The sequence below is a fragment of the Lagopus muta genome, chromosome 5, assembly GCF_023343835.1.
Source record: "Lagopus muta isolate bLagMut1 chromosome 5, bLagMut1 primary, whole genome shotgun sequence".
Classification (NCBI taxonomy): Eukaryota; Metazoa; Chordata; class Aves; order Galliformes; family Phasianidae; genus Lagopus; species Lagopus muta.
Window position 1 is genome coordinate 19,351,984 of NC_064437.1, and position 13,494 is coordinate 19,365,477.

Genomic DNA, 13,494 nt, shown 5'->3' on the forward strand with positions numbered 1-13,494 from the left:
ATTTCAGTATGAGGATCTATGGAAACAGTAGAAATTTTTGCTGCATTTTTCTCCATTAACAAAATGTATTTGTGAGAAAAACTCAGAGCTAGAATTCCTCAGCAATTTAGCCAATTTTTACTTGTCATTATAATGCTACAGTTACCAGTTCAAGTGTCCACATGCCTTATTTTTAATACTTCCCCACACTCTCTCTCTATTCTTTAAAGTCACAAATATCAATTAAAAATATTCATTTACATAATTCTATCAAATTAATTACCTTTCCCTTTAAATCCAAACTGCTAATTTCATGGGAAGCTCATAGGAAATTTTATCTTGCTCATGTTTTAAATATTTGCTTCAATTTATGAAAATTGATATTAATACAATTGATTATATATTGCAGGGGAACATCCGAGTGTTTTTTGACACATCTATTACTGTCTCGTACTGCTTCAGATGTTAAAGTGCTGATTGTCAGCTTGCGTAACTCAACACAGTTCCAGTGAAACTCCATCTTCCCCCACCTAAGAATCAGATTTGCAAATTTTTCAACTGAGTGTGATTCACTAACAAGAGAAAGCTTTTACCTACCATGCATATGGAATTGTCAAAAGCTGAGTTCCCATTTAGAGAAACTCTTATTATACGTTTTAGGAAATGTGCAGTGATTTTTTTCTCCTCAGTCAAGGATAGTGAAGAACACACATTCTAAAGAAGAAAAGCATATGTTTTCAAGGGTCACCACAACAGCCTCTCATGTGCCAATCATTCACTTCTATCAGACCCTACTCTAACAGTCATACCTTTGTTTAAGACAGTTACCCTGTTAGACACAAAGCTTGCCTCCGTTACACAGATTTGTTTACAGCTCTTGTTTCTCTTCCCCTCAATTTATGCCAGAAACGAACTACATTGTTTCTCTCTCTGCAAGGACATCATTTAGCTTTCACTCAGCCTTTAACAAGGTTACACTCCCATTAAGAGTAAGTATGTTTTGCTACCAACAGATTTGACCACTGGAACAGATCCATTTTTTAATTTAATGCTGTTTTAAAAAAGGAAAGGTGAGCTAGAACTGTTATTATGAAAATTAGACTAGCATTTGGAAGAAAATGACAAGCTTTTCATGGCAAACAAAGAGATGTGTAATAACACATTCCAGTTGTCAGCCAAGTGCTTTGATTTTTTTTTTAAACAGTCATTGTCTTTTATTTATAAACTGTGGATTGTAATGAGAGATGGCAATTGAGCAGGCTACACATTTTTACTAAGAGCTGGCAAGAGAAATGGCAGCAAGGGTATCGGATGCTACCATGTGAAATGAAATAAGCACTGTGGAAAATATACAATCTTTTATGCTTTGGAGATTTGTATAAAACTTGGAAACTAAGGGATATCTGTAACTGCAGGCTGAACATGTGTGCCTTGACTTCCAAGCTATTCAGCCTGCAGGAATATTTGCTGATGTCCTGCACTTAACTGCTTTCTTTAGAGAAATGCGACAGCTGACTTGCCGTGCCTTTCAGTGGGCTGGTTAGCTCAAACAGAGATATGTTGACACAGAGCTACCGCATTCAAGTGCTTACTTCTCTGCATTGCATTGTGGACATCTTTAAGGCTGTTATGTGCTTCCTTCAGATTGATTTCATAACTCACTTTGTCTTCCTTGATTTTCAAGGAAAATCTATTAGGACCGATCTCATCTGCTTTCTTCCACTGACTACTGAAGGTGCTAAATCATTATCTAAAATACTTCTAAGTTCTCTTACATAGCATGCTTTATGACTGTAATAATTGCAAGATTTAGCTTTTTAATCTTCAACATAACATCTCAATGAACTCACTTGGTTAGAAACATTTTTACATTTATACATTTTCTTGTACCAAAGTACTGTAAAAGGTACTGGAATATACCTAAAACAACAAAATCTCACTACGTAATTAAAGATAGCATATAATAGCTATATCATTCAAGCGACACGTCCTTTTAGAACGTTTTCATCCTCTAAAGAGCAATGAGAGAAAACATACATCTCAATTAACCACTTGATCACGTCTTCATAGATTTTATTGCTTGTGAAGCCTCAGACCAGTATTTCTATCTACTGGAAACCTAGGTGAACAAGATCATTAAGACTGCTGACAATTTAACTCTTGAACGGTGGCTGAGGCAGTCCTCAAAGATCCCTATCAAGAGGAAATAGAAATAATGTATTTAAGACAATGAAATTTTTTCACCAAAGTGCAGATTTCTGGCTCCTGTCCAGTGTTACTTTTCTTCAGCCTTCTCAAACCCTGTAGCCGTTCTTAGCAATGCTAATGATATCATCTGACCTTTTCCTCAACTCTCACTCTGAGAGTATATTCATATTTGGAATTGAATACTCTACTGAAGTCGAACTGATATTTATTTCTGAAAGATTTGTCTTAACAGAAACAAATTTGCCCCAGCTGGCCCAAAATGGATAATATCTTGTTTGAGTGACTTACGAAAAGTACCAAAATATGTGCTGAAAACACACAGCTAAGAGTCTGCTGTTCTAACTCAGTGTACTTTGTGTCCTTGCTCTCTCAGAGATAAGAAGAGCATGCCTAATGTTATGCAAGGGTAACAATTACTGTGGTAGATTTACCCCATGCTTAGTTGTTTGTCTGATATTATTACATGGGATAAAAACTTAGAGATTGATACTGCCAGCAACACATATAGCTGACACAGGACCGTTCTGGATAAGGCCAGTTGCCTGTGTATTGCATCCTGCCTTGGACACTGATCAACAAACAATGCCAAAGGAAAATTTTAATAACCTCTAGGCAGACCTAGAGGTTACTTTCCTAGAATGCTTCCCTGGTTTCAAAATTTGCATCTCAGAGACTGCCTCGGGCAAAAGTGCTTTCAAGAACTAGATAGCTTTCTGTCTCTATTATGGAATATGCATTTTGTGTGCTGTTTCTATTTGCTATATTACCATTCAAATTACTATAAGTTTTGAGGGCTTTGTTGTTGTTGTTGTTAGAATACATATACATCTATGTTTGGTGATGTCTTACATACTGTTATTTTTGCAGTTTCTCTCAAAATACTCAGCTGGTTCAAGCATAAAAATTTCATTCTCCCCCACTGATCTTTCAGTTTTAATGCATTGAAACATATTTGAGCTTAGTAATAAAATCAAACCCAAAAGAAAACTTAAAGCCCTCTGAATGTTTTTTTTTTTTTTCTTTCCAATAAGTCTTTATATCGTTTCCACATTGGAGCACTTGGCATTTCTAACTTGCTTGCATTGCAGTGTGAGTTTTCTTAGTTATTTGTATTAAAACAAATATTGACTGGCTTGGCCAAACAGAATTTTTTTCCTCGTTGTCTTTGTTGAGTTCAAGTAGTTAAAATTCATATTTGGTTCCCCTCCTTTTTCTTTTAATACATGTAATGGGCTTTTTATCTAACTGAATAACAGCTTTCCTATTATCCTGTAGAAAAAATAACTTAATGGAAATTATCATATTCTCTAAAGTAGATCTTATATTGACAGATTTACCCTTATTTCATCAGGACTCTAAACACATTATTCCTTTAAAGATGCTAAGCTTGTCATTTCACAGACCATTTACCTTTACAGTTATGGACATTTTAGGACTACTGAAGTATTAAAGATACACAATCTTAAGCTTTATACTCTGTAAGTCTAAAGCTAAAGAAATAAGCTGGATAAATGTCTATACATCTCTCTTTCTGTATGCTATATAAAGCATGTATTGCAGTGTGAAGTATAAAGATTTCATTGGCACAAGCTTAGAACAACCTCATTAATTCTGAGCGGCAAAGTCTAAAAGTGAGTTACGTCTACCTCACTATGAAGGTCCACATAGTGCCAATAAAAAGTATAATAGGAAAGTTTTGCAGAATTGGATACATTTGATTGATGCTGTTTTCTTGGTCATCTTTTGTCCATCCTGTTCCCTCCTCCTCCTTGAAGCTGACATGTGAAAAGTCACAAAAACAATACATTTCATACAAATCTGGATGGACAGATATTTCTCTACACTGCAGTTTGACTTCTTTTATAAATAACATTTTGATGTGTAAGTGAAATGCTAACATCCTACTGAACAACAGGTAAATATATTTTGTCTAGACTAGCAAAATTTCACAGTACTATTGCAAAGCAGATGTATGAACCTTGCATAATTCAGTCCATATTGTGCACCAAGGAAAACTCAAGATACATACCAACACTGCAGACACCTCTGTGTCTACAGCTTATTAGATATATTGGAGCTGCTAGCTGAGACAACATGAGCAATGTAGCCATGGCAGCAAAAAAGAACAACACATCCTAGGGTGACTTTCATTACGTGTTCTTGTGGCAACACAACTTGCTCCAAACAAGAAACTTTAAAGCCAACTTTGAAATACCTACAAAAGTGGAAGACATCATTTAAGGCTTGCTGTCACTCTGGGGTGTCTAGACAGTAAAGAAAGCCAGAAGTTTACAATTAGCCAAAATTGGAACTATTTATCTAACGCATAGTCTCTCCCATGACAACTTTGTGACAATGATCTACATTTCTGTCTTCAGAAAGATACATCGTATAAGAAATTATACTAACTGTGAAAACATCACAGAAGCTACAGGACACATAGTTGCAGACCTCTCTGGCAAGAATCACAGTGCACCTGTATTGCACTTCCTACACAGGGGAGTTAAAAAAAAAAAAACCAAAAAAAAAAACCCCTGTAAGTTCATAGTAAGGTCAGCAATTTTAAAGCCTTCAAACTGGCATGGGTCAAACTATCTCACCATTTGCTTTGTCATCCATTACGCTTTCTGAGAGTGGTTATCATCTAAAGTACTGCAGTGAACATTCCCCTGAGAGGCATTCTCTGGAGCAGAGGGCAGGTTGCCCTCCATCAAAGCCCATAGCTCTCAAATATACTACTATTGCAGAGCACAATGAGCCAGAGCTTTCACTCAAATCCCAGGGTAAAATTAATCTTTTTAAACAGAAATTTGTCCATTAAATCATAAATGTAATAGCCCAGAAAAGTTTGCCTGTAGAAGCAAATAAAATGAATCCTATTGGAAGATGCAGTTCAAGATTATTTTTAAAAGGAGAAAGAATGAGAGAATTATATCTCCTTCTTACATCATTGTCAACAAAGGTACACCTCACAGCAACATATATAGTTAATATTAGAAAGCACTTTTCAGTGTAACTACCTTTCAGTTTTTCTCATTATACTGCACAGTAAACATCTGAAACACTCCCTCCAAATGTCATTTTGAGAAGAGTTTTAGTTTAAAGAAAGCAATGTTTTTAAGGTATAAACCTTCTCATAATGTAGTTTTTAACAACTTCATGATTTGGAAAAGGACCTTACAAAGTTCATTGGCAACTTGATTTTTAGGAGGCTGCATTACAGGTAGTGTCCTTTTTTACCCACAAGACTTCACTGGTCTGCAAGATTTTCAACTATTATCTACACCCTGTCTTAAAAGAGGATGACTAAAACCCTAAATATTCAATCTGTACTAAGCAAACTTTCTCCAATGATAAACTTGCCTAACTATAATTTATTTATCTTTATGCTTAGCACAAAGTTACAATCCTGGTAAGCAGCTGCTGAATAATAATATAGGAGAAATAAGGCTTTTAAATCTCTAACAGAGAGAGAATCTTACGTGAATAAGTAGTGCAACTTACTTAGATTATATTTGTAGTTGGGCTTGTTAAAAACAGATCGGAGGCTTTTCCTGATTCAGAAAAGACCAAATAATGAAAATACATACTGACACTTTTCACTTTCCCAGCAATACAATTTACCTCTCCAAATGCTTCAAGCTATTTTCATTATTAACAAACTAGCATCATGTTACCACAGATGTACAGGTTCTGTATGATTTTATTTTACTTCATTTTTTTACTGCAGCTACAGCTGATATTAAACTACTGCTCATTTAAAAGTTATGGGGAGAATACTCAAATAGATGCTGAATCTGAATTTCTCTTTTTTTCTCACATTTTAAAATTACAGGTCAGCTACTAGTTTGGTATAAAAAAAATGCCTACTCACTGAAACTATTCAATTAAGTCTTGATTAATTATGTCACCTTCCTTTTATTTTTTAGCTGAAAGAAAAATGACATGCAGCGGCACAAAACACAGCTCCACTGCACATGGAAGATGGAATTTAAGAGCATGTCTGAGAGTTATGAATATTTCTGTGGCCTCTTAGCCTCGGTCATCTAGCCTGAGGAAAGATTGGTGTGGTAGCTAGGGCCACCATCGGGCTTATCCTAAGCCATCATCTCCCTCGAAGTTGAAGAAAAGGAGTAATAACCTACTGTAATTCCTGGATTGCTCAGGCACAGTGGGAAAGAGAGGATTCTGTTCTCCATAAACATCTTATTTACTGTCCTGGAAAACAGGCTTTCCCCTTAGAACTTGATTTAAAAGAGTATCAGGAGATTTTAAAGAGAAAAGAGCTGCAAAGAACTCAATGCTGTTACAAGCTTTATTGTGAGCTATATTGTAGTGCTACAACTCAATAATAGTTTGAGACACTCTTCTGGTTTGAAGCATAAATTCTCCATAGCGGTCTCCTGTTCAGCAGTTATGGATCAGTGCTTCATGGTCAGGATCATGAAGTCAGACATTCAACAAACAGTTATTATAAAAGTATTAGCCTTTCTAGGTCCCAAAAAGAAAAGGAAATAAAAACTAAACTATAAATTATTTTTTCTGGCTTAGTATAGCACAGACAGGATTTTGGTTTTACTGACTTATAGCTCAGCAAGTTATTTCATATTTAATCTACTTTAGCCTTGTCATTACTTGTCATTTTTTCACTGCTTTTGTAAAAGTTGCATCAGACATTTGTTAGCAAAGGTATATGCAAAGATATACCATTTGTTTTTAAATAAATTAGCAGTGATTTACCCCCTTCAAATGCTAGCACTGCTATACTGCCATTTCTTGGTTCAAACAGCTAGCTTTACAACCTTGCAGAAAACATCATCTCCTTTTGCATCATTTTCTTTCTCAAAGTATTTGTTCATCTGGCTCCTCATAGTGCTAATTCTTTAAGAAGGGTCTGCTCCTGTAAGCTGAATATTTTTTAACATGTGATTCTAAACAGCTTCCTAGAAGTTAAAATATATTAATAGATAACCAAACACTGAATAGTATTACAATTATTTTTAAAAGGTTAAGGCAGAGAATGCTTACATCACAGAACCCACTGTAATATCAGTTTTCATAACAGTTTCAATTTCTACTGCTTGGTGTTAATAAAGAAACGATTTCCATTTGCATTAATAAATGCAAATATTTACAGTATATTTATCCAAAAATTGAAATTTGGTAGAATAAGATGGTCATGGGGAATCTGGTACTAGAAATGTAATCTTCCACCAAGAATATCCTCCAATATCTGATGCAAATAAATGTCTGCCATGAAAGATCTCACCCTAAGATTGCCCCAAAGTACTTCACAATAAAATTACTTTGCACTCATTTCTCAATATTAAACTAGTCAGTATCAAAGAAACGTATGGTGAAGACTGCTTGCTGCTTTGGAGCTAACACTTCCATAAGACAGAAGAACCACATTTTATTAACTTCCCAGCTATACAAAAAATTTTGCAGAAAGTACAAGAAGACCAACATAACTAAGCTAGTTTTAAACTAGGTAGTTCAGGTACCAATAGCAGCGTATCCATGACAACATAGAATTCAGTAGGGATAAATTTATCCTGCGCGACGTAATATCACACTGGAAAAATCCAGGTTTCTTAGCAGTTTCTGTACCCACACAAGATTGCACCCAGCACATGTTACCACTGTGCAGAAAATCTCCTTAGCACATTTTAGCAGTCCATGTTTCAAGAGTTGCCTTTTTGTTAGGAAAGACAATAAATAGCATCAGTAGAAAAGCAAGCGCTACTTAACTAACTGCACAGTAATTAAAAGCCTGAATACTTCAAAGATTAGGTCAACATTTTAACAAAGCCAGAAATAGTAACAGCATCTGAATTCTAAGTACAAGTAGCAGCTACAGTGCTTCTTCACGGGTGGGGATCTCAACAACTGCAATTCTTCCTGCCTTTGTATGTTGGGGTGTTCAGTTTGGTGCCAGCATGTTTAATGCTGAGGGAAGCAAAACTCAGATTTATGTCAATTTACAAAATCTGGTTGGGGATGGACCCCATTATCTCTAAGACAAGAGCTGCCCCAGTTATACTAGCCAGTTATACTTCCTGTGTACATCTAGGTTAGCTTCACAACAAGATGTGTTGTTTTGCTTCTACGGAGCACACACTTTGAAAAGGTTGCTGCCACAGTCTCCCAACAGCACTTAGCAGAGTCACCTTGAAAGTCATCGAGATATACTCGACATACACGCTTTTTCCTTTTAATGGTTTCCTTTGTTAGGGACCCTTGGGGAATAATTCTTTCCTTCCTCCCAGGGGAATTCATCTATTTAACATACTACTATAATTTCCAATAGTTAGTTCTTTTTTCATTAAATTTTAAAGGTGGTGGGATTATTTCACTTGAAAGCTGAAATAAAATTCTAGCTGAACTATGGCAGGATCTCAATTCAGTGCTAGAAAAATTAATAAGAAGTTAATAAATTCCCCAAATGAGCCCAACTCCATCCACCATGCACAGATTCATTGTCTGCTACCTGTCACCTCCTCCACATGCTGTCCTGACATCAGAGACATCAGTGGCCATTAGAACTGCATTTAGAATAAAATGCTCACTTTACCAGCTGTGAATAACAGCCTCTGTCCGGCATCTCTCCTAATCCACCTCACTTGACTCTCAATTCTCCAGTAGGATCAAGGATAGTATAAAGCCAGCTGTACAGATAACACTGTTGTAGCCAGCATGAATTCCCACAAGTCTAAAAGCTAATCTTCAATTTAACAGTTTAACAGCAAAAATCTAGGATTACAAGGATAGAGCTAATAAGCAGCTCCAAAGCACTGTCTGGAAAAGAACCAATGAAAGATTAAAAGTGAGCTCAGTGATTAAATAGAAATATATATAATAAAACGAACACTGAGTCAGCTACGGAACTCACAGCAGACAGGCAGAGCAGCTCCTTTTGGAACAAAATAGAGTTTTTCCCCACTTGTCATCTATACTCTCTTTCCTTCAAGGAGAAAAATAAAAACAAAACCTACAAACTTGCAACCTGATAATTCCCACCCATATGCTGTTTTGAAACCAAACCTTTCAGCTACCTACTCCATCAGGAATTGACACAAACGGACAGGCCACAAATGGTTTAAAAGGTTTTACTTGCACCAACATAAGAATAAAAACAAGTACAGTACTGATACGGATGTCCCTGATTTTGTCACCCATTTATACTTTACAAGAACCATCTCAACCTCTTCCAAACCAGTATCAGAAGATTAATTTCCATGAAGAGCAAGAGTAACTTTGATTCTGTACAACATTAACATCAGCTTTTTCCTAAAAATTGGGCATTTCCCTGATCATTCAGTGTCCTCTCCTTCCTTCTTTTCAACAAGAGTTTGAAATGCTAAGCAATTTTTTCTTTTTTTTCTTTTTTCTTTTCAATCCTCAAACAGTCTGGGATGTTAGACTGCAGCTAGACAGTTACATTTATGCAGTTATTGTACAATGAACACTTCTATTCAAAAGCTCATTAATAATTTCAAGAGTTCATTGCCCATACTAACTACGTTCCAAAATAGATAACAGTAACTCAATTTTTCAGACTGGAAATTGAAGTACAGAGAACTACGGACAGGCAAAGGAAGAGAACAAGAAAAGAGGAAAAAGTGTTTTAAAGCCACAAAATTATTATCTTTTGTATATATATATTTTTTCTTTCTTCCCTCTGATTCACTGCTCCAACAGAGAGCAAAGTCCCACCTTGCTACAAGCACAACAATAAACAGCTTTTTCAATTGATAAGACTAATAAAATTAGATATAGGAAAGTTAATACTTACCTCCAAGTAAAGTAAGATGGGCACAAGGAATGTCATCAGTTTGCCCACAATTTGTCATTGAGAAATTCTGAAATTCAGTATGTATCTTGTAAGTCTTACTTTGCTACCAAAACTGAAAGGCTGTCTTTTTTATTTTATATGTTAGTTCCAGAGGATAATCTACCATCTCTGACATTAAAAGAGATGGTATTTTAATTCAATTCATTTAATTCAAGTAAGAAATATTACCTTTAAAAATAAACATTTTTCAAGCATTGCTTTTCCTCAGTTCAAGCAGAAGAGGATGATGATTCCCGCATTTGTTTTAATAATCCAATTAAATGCGCCTTCTATAAACATAGGTAAACATAATACCTTCCAGACTACTGTATATTTACAAGAAACAATCTTAAAACAACCAGGTGTTCTATCATCAAGAAATACCTAGGAGAGTGTCATGTTTACAGCTGTTTCTGTACTTCAAATATTGACTTTTTGCACCCCTTAGAAATGACGCACTTTGTGTGACTTTTCACACGATGTGAAGGTGACTGATTGCTCAATACCTGGCATGCAGCACTGGACATAATCCCTTATCAGATTATGGAACTGACACGTGAATTAATTATCCTAGGATGACAGTAATCAAGCCAATGAAACAGAGCAGGTTTCACCTTAATTTTACTCTGAGTTACAGTTCAGCCAAAGAAAAAATAACAAGTGTTAAGGACTGTGGGTCCCAGTACTGAAATCCCCCAACCATCTTAGTGTTTACAAACTGGATTCGTTATTCTCTCCGATATGGTTTGATAATAATTTGGAATCCAAGTCCTATAAATCTATACCTTGTTAGCAATGATGATTCACTGTACTGGTAAGGACTATCTACCCAAAGCATTCTACATTTTCAGAAGAGAAAAAAGGAAAATACAAATATCATGAAGTATATAAGGATGGATAAAAATCCTCAGGTGAATTAGACCCTGCTATGCCTGATAATGACACTGATGATATCACATTGTGATTCTCAATAAACATTTCAATTAACTTTAATGATGAATGAAGGTCTGAATTCGGTGAACTGCAGAATACCAGAACTGCACTTCTGGTACAAAAAATATACCCAGAATTCAGTTCTAAAAGCTTGTAATTATTTTAGTGTGTGTTTTTCTGATAGCCTATTACTCTAAACCAAGAGCAGATTGCTGTCAAGTGACATCTCTGAAAATCAGCACGCATTTTTGTATTTGGCAGTCAAGGCGAGAGGCAGATTGATGAATAGTGTAGAACTCTGTCATAAAAGAGCTTGATTCATATCAGGAGGAGCATATTTGATGGGAAATGCTGTGTTTATGTCACACTAACAAGTATGCAGATTGAGTAAATAGTGTTAGCATCTTCATCATTTAGTTTTAATCATTCCAACAAACAATGCCATTTTGTAGTTGACAGAAATCTTTGTTGAAGTGTTTCAAATGAGTAGATAAACATTTACGCATTTTGCCACAGTGCTTTTCTTTGTAAGAGGAAATTCCATTTACTCCCACTTTCGGCCCTGTACTTGACCAAGGTCACTAAAAAGGGCCACTACAGAGATCCTGGCAAAGAGCTCAGTTTCATTGTATTTAAATCACCACAACATTTTGCCCTCAAAAACTGAATAGAACAATACAGAATAACTTTACAAGATTTTCGCTATACAAGGTGACTAGTGTCATTAAACAAGTCTGAGTAACATAGGAACTCATTTTCTTTGAAGGCACAGGAAAGACTTGGTGCCTAACTGTACAAAGTTCATTTGAAAAATTCTCAGACAAATACTAAAAAAGCTTTCTTATTTGGTTATGCATCTACTTTGAAACAAAAGGCAGAGATTTTGCAATACTTCTCTGGAATTCCAGAAAATTTCTATCTGGCAAATTTGAAAGTAGCCCTTAATTTCCACAGTTTTTGAAACCTCTTTTCTGCTAGTGTAAATAAATAAATAAATAAATAAATAAATAAATAATAAACCTAGTGTAAATAAAAATAGCAATGCATAGAAATACTGAAAGTTAAAGTAAGTAATAACTTCTGTCAGAAGTAAAATAACAGAGAGAAACCCTCCTAAGTTTTGGAATTTCATTTCATGAAGCTTGTGGACCTACTTCCTAGAAATTCATTTAAATCGTCATGTCTATATGTTGATGATAGCAAGATTAAACTCTGAAAAACTCAGTTAAATTCAGGTACTTGCAATAGTTAAAATGGTCCTATTAACCAGTTAGTAATAAAAAAAGCTAAAGGTAAATTGCAAAGAGTGGGAAATTGGACAGTAGAGGAACTGTGAGATAGGAGAAATGTTAATAACAGAACATGGAGTTTAAAAAGGGGTTAATATAAACAAATTTTAAAGAAAGACATAAAGAGATGATGATGACAACAGCAAAGTTCAGCTCTCCAGCAGGATTCTAACGTCGCTACAGGAACACTTCCCTCTGTCTCAGTTTTCTGGTGGATAGCCAAATGAGTTAGCTGAGCTCTCCAGTGGAATGGAACAGAGAATGGCTCACAGAGGATTAAGTTTATGTTTTGTCAATCACATAAGATTTGGGTAATTGATTACATTGGATCAGGATTTGAAAGGAGCCCTGTGGAGCTGGCACTAATTTTTGGGGCAACAGTGAACTGAAAGGTGTTTCCAGACTCTGCTGTACCCCAGCTCAACATAGCTGGAAAGGTGACAGGTCAGAATGTTTGCTTGGCCAAAATAATATTCCAAATTTCACATGAAATGAATGGTTCTTATCTTGGATAGCTTGTTTGGTTTGGATTGCACAAAGTTCCTTTTGGCACTGTTGGTGGAGCCTATGCACTGTAAGAGTCCTATTAGAGTAGCAGCTGTTGCCATTTGAAGGACTGTATTTAACCACTAGACTGAGGGCTTTGTTAATTATTTATCTACTCAAGAGCCTACCAGTTGACAGACCTAAAGGCAGCACATTACACAGCTCACGTGTGACACTGTCCCGTAAAATATAACTACTAACATATGTTGCAACTTGAATAGAAAGAGAGCACAGAAACTCTCCAGAAAAGCCGAAATCTATCTAAATGACTTTTTCAAAGTAGAAAATAAATATGTGTACTAGCCTTGAGTGACAAGTTCCTAGATCATGCTGGAAAAAAAGACATCAAAAATACGTATATAACTCCAAATACTAATTGAATCTACAAGACCAATAATTCTGAAAACAAGTTAATTATATGCTGACTCTTTCAAATTGCAGTTGGTGATGGCAAGTAATAATTAGATAAATTATTTTAAGTATATGTCTGCTAAGTGCACACCAGCTGACTGCCCTGTGGCACCCAGAGCAAAATATTCCACAGGGCTAATGGATAGTTTCCCAGGAAATGAATGAAGAGCACAACAAAAGGGAGTTATTCTCCATTCCACCCTTGTTTTTACAGAATTTTTCCTCTACTGTGTTTTTTATATTGCTGAAACAGAGCAGGAATTTATTTTCATCATTATAAATACGGGCTGCTTT

General features: G+C 35.6%; 1 long non-coding RNA gene across 2 annotated transcripts in view; it reads right to left on the reverse strand.

Moving 5' to 3' along the window:
• LOC125693829 (uncharacterized) overlaps positions 1 to 13,494 on the reverse strand; it is a 93,894-nt gene that overhangs the window by 42,110 nt on the left and 38,290 nt on the right. Inside the window, exon 4 of one of the 2 annotated variants that reach the window (XR_007377270.1) lies at positions 9,982 to 10,049. The exons of the other annotated variant lie outside the window; for it this stretch is intronic. This is a non-coding gene — a long non-coding RNA (uncharacterized LOC125693829). Of the gene's footprint in view, positions 1 to 9,981; positions 10,050 to 13,494 lie in introns of those variants that run through there. 2 annotated transcript variants of the gene reach the window in all.